Raw genomic sequence first — 9,023 nt, forward strand, 5'->3', positions numbered from 1 at the left:
TCCATACCATGCACCGCTATAGGTACGATAATATACCGCCATCTTGTCTGCATGTTTATATACACCATCCATACTATGCACCGCTATAGGTACGATAATATACTGCCATGTTGTCTGCATGTTTATATACACCATCCATACCATGCACCGCTATAGGTACGATAATATACCGCCATGTTGTCTGCATGTTCATATACACCATCCATACTATGCACCGCTATAGGTACGATAATATACCGCCATGTTGTCTGCATGTTCATATACACCATCCATACTATGCACCGCTATAGGTACGATAATATACCGCCATGTTGTCTGTATGTTTATATACACCATCCATACTATGCACCGCTATAGGTACGATAATATACCGCCATGTTGTCTGCATGTTCATATACACCATCCATACTATGCACCGCTATAGGTACGATAATATACCGCCATCTTGTCTGCATGTTTATATACACCATCCATACTATGCACCACTATAGGTACGATAATATACCGCCATGTTGTCTGCATGTTTATATACACCATCCATACTATGCACCGCTATAGGTATAATAATATACCGCCATGTTGTCTGCATGTTTATATACACCATCCATACCATGCACCGCTATAGGTACGATAATATACCGCCATGTTGTCTGCATGTTCATATACACCATCCATACTATGCACCGCTATAGGTACGATAATATACCGCCTTGTTGTCTGCATGCTTATATACACCATCCATACCATGCACCGCTATAGGTACGATAATATACTGCCATGTTGTCTGCATGTTTATATACACCATCCATACCATGCACCGCTATAGGTACGATAATATACCGCCATGTTGTCTGCATGTTCATATACACCATCCATACTATGCACCGCTATAGGTACGATAATATACCGCCATGTTGTCTGCATGTTCATATACACCATCCATACTATGCACCGCTATAGGTACGATAATATACCGCCATGTTGTCTGTATGTTTATATACACCATCCATACTATGCACCGCTATAGGTACGATAATATACCGCCATGTTGTCTGCATGTTCATATACACCATCCATACTATGCACCGCTATAGGTACGATAATATACCGCCATCTTGTCTGCATGTTCATATACACCATCCATACTATGCACCGCTATAGGTACGATAATATACCGCCATGTTGTCTGTATGTTCATATACACCATCCATACTATGCACCGCTATAGGTACGATAATATACCGCCATGTTGTCTGCATGTTTATATACACCATCCATACTATGCACCGCTATAGGTACGATAATATACGCCATGTTGTCTGCATGTTCATATACACCATCCATACTATGCACCGCTATAGGTACGATAATATACCGCCATGTTGTCTGCATGTTTATATACACCATCCATACTATGCACCACTATAGGTACGATAATATACCGCCATGTTGTCTGCATGTTCATATACACCATCCATACTATGCACCGCTATAGGTAAGATAATATACCGCCATGTTGTCTGCATGTTCATATACACCATCCATACTATGCACCGCTATAGGTACGATAATATACCGCCATGTTGTCTGCATGTTCATATACACCATCCATACTATGCACCGCTACAGGTACGATAATATACCGCCATGTTGTCTGCATGTTTATATACACCATCCATACTATGCACCACTATAGGTAGGATAATATACCGCCATGTTGTCTGCATGTTTATATACACCATCCATACTATGCACCACTATAGGTACGATAATATACCGCCATGTTGTCTGCATGTTCATATACACCATCCATACTATGCACCGCTATAGGTACGATAATATACCGCCATGTTGTCTGCATGTTGATATACACCATCCATACTATGCACCGCTATAGGTACGATAATATACCGCCATGTTGTCTGCATGTTCATATACACCATCCATACCATGCACCGCTATAGGTATAATAATATACCGCCATGTTGTCTGCATGTTCATATACACCATCCATACTATGCACCGCTATAGGTATAATAATATACCGCCATGTTGTCTGCATGTTTATATACACCATCTATACCATGCACCGCTATAGGTACGATAATATACCGCCATGTTGTCTGTATGTTTATATACACCATCCATACCATGCACCGCTATAGGTACGATAATATACCGCCATGTTGTCTGCATGTTCATATACACCATCCATACTATGCACCACTATAGGTACGATAATATACCGCCATGTTGTCTGCATGTTCATATACACCATCCATACTATGCACCGCTATAGGCACGATAATATACCGCCATGTTGTCTGCATGTTCATATACACCATCCATACTATGCACCGCTATAGGTACGATAATATACCGCCAGCTTGTCTGCATGTTCATATACACCATCCATACTATGCACCGCTATAGGTACGATAATATACCGCCATGTTGTCTGCATGTTTATATACACCATCCATACTATGCACCACTATAGGTACGATAATATACCTCCATGTTGTCTGCATGTTTATATACACCATCCATACTATGCACCACTATAGGTACGATAATATACCGCCATGTTGTCTGCATGTTCATATACACCATCCATACCATGCTCCACTATAGGTGCGATAATATACCGCCATGTTGTCTGCATGTTCATATACATCATCCATACTATGCACCGCTATAGGTATAAAAATATACCGCCATGTTGTCTGCATGTTTATATACACCATCCATACCATGCACCACTATAGGTACGATAATATACCGCCATGTTGTCTGCATGTTCATATACACCATCCATACTATGCACCACTATAGGTACGATAATATACCGCCATGTTGTCTGCATGTTCATATACACCATCCATACTATGCACCGCTATAGGCACGATAATATACCGCCATGTTGTCTGCATGTTCATATACACCATCCATACTATGCACCGCTATAGGTACGATAATATACCGCCAGCTTGTCTGCATGTTCATATACACCATCCATACTATGCACCACTATAGGTATAATAATATACCGCCATGTTGTCTGCATGTTTATATACACCATCCATACTATGCACCACTATAGGTACGATAATATACCTCCATGTTGTCTGCATGTTTATATACACCATCCATACTATGCACCACTATAGGTACGATAATATACCGCCATGTTGTCTGCATGTTCATATACACCATCCATACCATGCACCACTATAGGTGCGATAATATACCGCCATGTTGTCTGCATGTTCATATACATCATCCATACTATGCACCGCTATAGGTATAAAAATATACCGCCATGTTGTCTGCATGTTTATATACACCATCCATACCATGCACCACTATAGGTGCAATAATATACCGCCATGTTGTCTGCATGTTCATATACATCATCCATACTATGCACCGCTATAGGTATAAAAATATACCGCCATGTTGTCTGCATGTTCATATACACCATCCATACTATGCACCGCTATAGGTACGATAATATACCGCCATGTTGTCTGCATGTTTATATACACCATCCATACCATGCACCGCTATAGGTACGATAATATACCGCCATGTTGTCTGCATGTTCATAAACACCATCCATACTATGCACCACTATAGGTACGATAATATACCGCCATGTTGTCTGCATGTTTATATACACCATCCATACTATGCACCACTATAGGTACGATAATATACCGCCATGTTGTCTGCATGTTTATATACACCATCCATACCATGCACCACTATACGTGCGATAATATACCGCCATGTTGTCTGCATGTTCATATACACCATCCATACTATGCACCGCTATAGGTATAATAATATACCGCCATGTTGTCTGCATGTTTATATACACCATCCATACTATGCACCACTATAGGTACGATAATATACCTCCATGTTGTCTGCATGTTTATATACACCATCCATACTATGCACCACTATAGGTACGATAATATACCGCCATGTTGTCTGCATGTTCATATACACCATCCATACCATGCACCACTATAGGTGCGATAATATACCGCCATGTTGTCTGCATGTTCATATACATCATCCATACTATGCACCGCTATAGGTATAAAAATATACCGCCATGTTGTCTGCATGTTTATATACACCATCCATACCATGCACCACTATAGGTGCAATAATATACCGCCATGTTGTCTGCATGTTCATATACATCATCCATACTATGCACCGCTATAGGTATAAAAATATACCGCCATGTTGTCTGCATGTTCATATACACCATCCATACTATGCACCGCTATAGGTACGATAATATACCGCCATGTTGTCTGCATGTTTATATACACCATCCATACCATGCACCGCTATAGGTACGATAATATACCGCCATGTTGTCTGCATGTTCATAAACACCATCCATACTATGCACCACTATAGGTACGATAATATACCGCCATGTTGTCTGCATGTTTATATACACCATCCATACTATGCACCACTATAGGTACGATAATATACCGCCATGTTGTCTGCATGTTTATATACACCATCCATACCATGCACCACTATACGTGCGATAATATACCGCCATGTTGTCTGCATGTTCATATACACCATCCATACTATGCACCGCTATAGGTATAATAATATACCGCCATGTTGTCTGCATGTTTATATACACCATCCATACCATGCACCGCTATAGGTACGATAATATACCGCCATCTTGTCTGCATGTTTATATACACCATCCATACTATGCACCGCTATAGGTACGATAATATACTGCCATGTTGTCTGCATGTTTATATACACCATCCATACCATGCACCGCTATAGGTACGATAATATACCGCCATGTTGTCTGCATGTTCATATACACCATCCATACTATGCACCGCTATAGGTACGATAATATACCGCCATGTTGTCTGCATGTTCATATACACCATCCATACTATGCACCGCTATAGGTACGATAATATACCGCCATGTTGTCTGTATGTTTATATACACCATCCATACTATGCACCGCTATAGGTACGATAATATACCGCCATGTTGTCTGCATGTTCATATACACCATCCATACTATGCACCGCTATAGGTACGATAATATACCGCCATCTTGTCTGCATGTTTATATACACCATCCATACTATGCACCACTATAGGTACGATAATATACCGCCATGTTGTCTGCATGTTTATATACACCATCCATACTATGCACCGCTATAGGTATAATAATATACCGCCATGTTGTCTGCATGTTTATATACACCATCCATACCATGCACCGCTATAGGTACGATAATATACCGCCATGTTGTCTGCATGTTCATATACACCATCCATACTATGCACCGCTATAGGTACGATAATATACCGCCTTGTTGTCTGCATGCTTATATACACCATCCATACCATGCACCGCTATAGGTACGATAATATACTGCCATGTTGTCTGCATGTTTATATACACCATCCATACCATGCACCGCTATAGGTACGATAATATACCGCCATGTTGTCTGCATGTTCATATACACCATCCATACTATGCACCGCTATAGGTACGATAATATACCGCCATGTTGTCTGCATGTTCATATACACCATCCATACTATGCACCGCTATAGGTACGATAATATACCGCCATGTTGTCTGTATGTTTATATACACCATCCATACTATGCACCGCTATAGGTACGATAATATACCGCCATGTTGTCTGCATGTTCATATACACCATCCATACTATGCACCGCTATAGGTACGATAATATACCGCCATCTTGTCTGCATGTTCATATACACCATCCATACTATGCACCGCTATAGGTACGATAATATACCGCCATGTTGTCTGTATGTTCATATACACCATCCATACTATGCACCGCTATAGGTACGATAATATACCGCCATGTTGTCTGCATGTTTATATACACCATCCATACTATGCACCGCTATAGGTACGATAATATACGCCATGTTGTCTGCATGTTCATATACACCATCCATACTATGCACCGCTATAGGTACGATAATATACCGCCATGTTGTCTGCATGTTTATATACACCATCCATACTATGCACCACTATAGGTACGATAATATACCGCCATGTTGTCTGCATGTTCATATACACCATCCATACTATGCACCGCTATAGGCACGATAATATACCGCCATGTTGTCTGCATGTTCATATACACCATCCATACTATGCACCGCTATAGGTACGATAATATACCGCCAGCTTGTCTGCATGTTCATATACACCATCCATACTATGCACCACTATAGGTATAATAATATACCGCCATGTTGTCTGCATGTTTATATACACCATCCATACCATGCACTGCTATAGGTACGATAATATACCGCCATGTTGTCTGCATGTTCATATACACCATCCATACTATGCACCGCTATAGGTACGATAATATACCGCCAGCTTGTCTGCATGTTCATATACACCATCCATACTATGCACCACTATAGGTATAATAATATACCGCCATGTTGTCTGCATGTTTATATACACCATCCATACTATGCACCACTATAGGTACGATAATATACCGCCATGTTGTCTGCATGTTCATATACACCATCCATACCATGCACCACTATAGGTGCGATAATATACCGCCATGTTGTCTGCATGTTCATATACATCATCCATACTATGCACCACTATAGGTACGATAATATACCGCCATGTTGTCTGCATGTTCATATACACCATCCATACCATGCACCACTATAGGTGCGATAATATACCGCCATGTTCTCTGCATGTTCATATACATCATCCATACTATGCACCGCTATAGGTATAAAAATATACCGCCATGTTGTCTGCATGTTCATATACACCATCCATACTATGCACCGCTATAGGTACGATAATATACCGCCATGTTGTCTGCATGTTTATATACACCATCCATACCATGCACCGCTATAGGTACGATAATATACCGCCATGTTGTCTGCATGTTCATATACACCATCCATACTATGCACCACTATAGGTACGATAATATACCGCCATGTTGTCTGCATGTTTATATACACCATCCATACTATGCACCACTATAGGTACGATAATATACCGCCATGTTGTCTGCATGTTTATATACACCATCCATACCATGCACCACTATACGTGCGATAATATACCGCCATGTTGTCTGCATGTTCATATACACCATCCATACTATGCACCGCTATAGGTATAATAATATACCGCCATGTTGTCTGCATGTTTATATACACCATCCATACCATGCACCGCTATAGGTACGATAATATACTGCCATGTTGTCTGCATGTTTATATACACCATCCATACCATGCACCACTATAGGTACGATAATATACCGCTATCTTGTCTGCATGTTTATATACACCATCCATACCATACCATGCACCGCTATAGGTACGATAATATACCGCCTTGTTGTCTGCATGTTTATATACACCATCCATACTATGCACCGCTATAGGTATAATAATATACCGCCATGTTGTCTGCATGTTTATATACACCATCCATACTATGCACCGCTATAGGTATGATAATATACCGCCATCTTGTCTGCATGTTTATATACACCATCCATACCATGCACCGCTATAGGTACGATAATATACCGCCTTGTTGTCTGCATGTTTATATACACCATTCATACTATGCATCACTATAGGTACGATAATATACCGCCATGTTGTCTGCATGTTTATATACACCATCCATACCATGCACCGCTATAGGTATGATAATATACTGCCATGTTGTCTGCATGTTTATATACACCATCCATACCATGCACCGCTATAGGTACGATAATATACCGCCATGTTGTCTGCATGTTCATATACACCATCCATACTATGCACCGCTATAGGTACGATAATATACCGCCATGTTGTCTGCATGTTTATATACACCATCCATACCATGCACCGCTATAGGTACGATAATATACCGCCATGTTGTCTGCATGTTCATATACACCATCCATACTATGCACCGCTATAGGTACGATAATATACCGCCTTGTTGTCTGCATGTTCATATACACCATCCATACTATGCACCGCTATAGGTACGATAATATACCGCCATGTTGCCTGCATGTTCATATACACCATCCATATCATGCACCGCTATAGGTACAATAATATACCGCCATGTTGTCTGCATGTTCATATACACCATCCATATCATGCACTGCTATAGGTACGATAATATACCGCCATGTTGTCTGCATGTTCATATACACCATCCATATCATGCACCGCTATAGGTACGATAATATACCGCCTTGTTGTCTGCATGTTTATATACACCATCCATACCATGCACCGCTATAGGTACGATAATATACTGCCATGTTGTCTGCATGTTTATATACACCATCCATGCCATACCATGCACCGCTATAGGTACAATAATATACCGCCATGTTGTCTGCATGTTCATATACACCATCCATACTATGCACCACTATAGGTACGATAATATACCGCCATGTTGTCTGCATGTTTATATACACCATCCATACCATACACCGCTATAGGTACGATAATATACCGCCATCTTGTCTGCATGTTTATATACACCATCCATACTATGCACCACTATAGGTACGATAATATACCGCCATGTTGTCTGCATGTTCATATACACCATCCATATCATGCACCGCTATAGGTACGATAATATACCGCCATGTTGTCTGCATGTTCATATACACCATCCATATCATGCACCGCTATAGGTACGATAATATACCGCCTTGTTGTCTCCATGTTTATATACACCATCCATACCATGCACCGCTATAGGTACAATAATATACCGCCATGTTGTCTGCATGTTCATATACACCATCCATACTATGCACCACTATAGGTACGATAATATACCGCCATGTTGTCTGCATGTTTATATACACCATCCATACCATACACCGCTATAGGTACGATAATATACC

Source organism: Phyllobates terribilis, unplaced genomic scaffold, assembly GCF_046119375.1.
Source record: "Phyllobates terribilis strain yellow unplaced genomic scaffold, ASM4611937v1 Scaffold_265__1_contigs__length_2625494, whole genome shotgun sequence".
NCBI classification, from domain to species: domain Eukaryota; kingdom Metazoa; phylum Chordata; class Amphibia; order Anura; family Dendrobatidae; genus Phyllobates; species Phyllobates terribilis.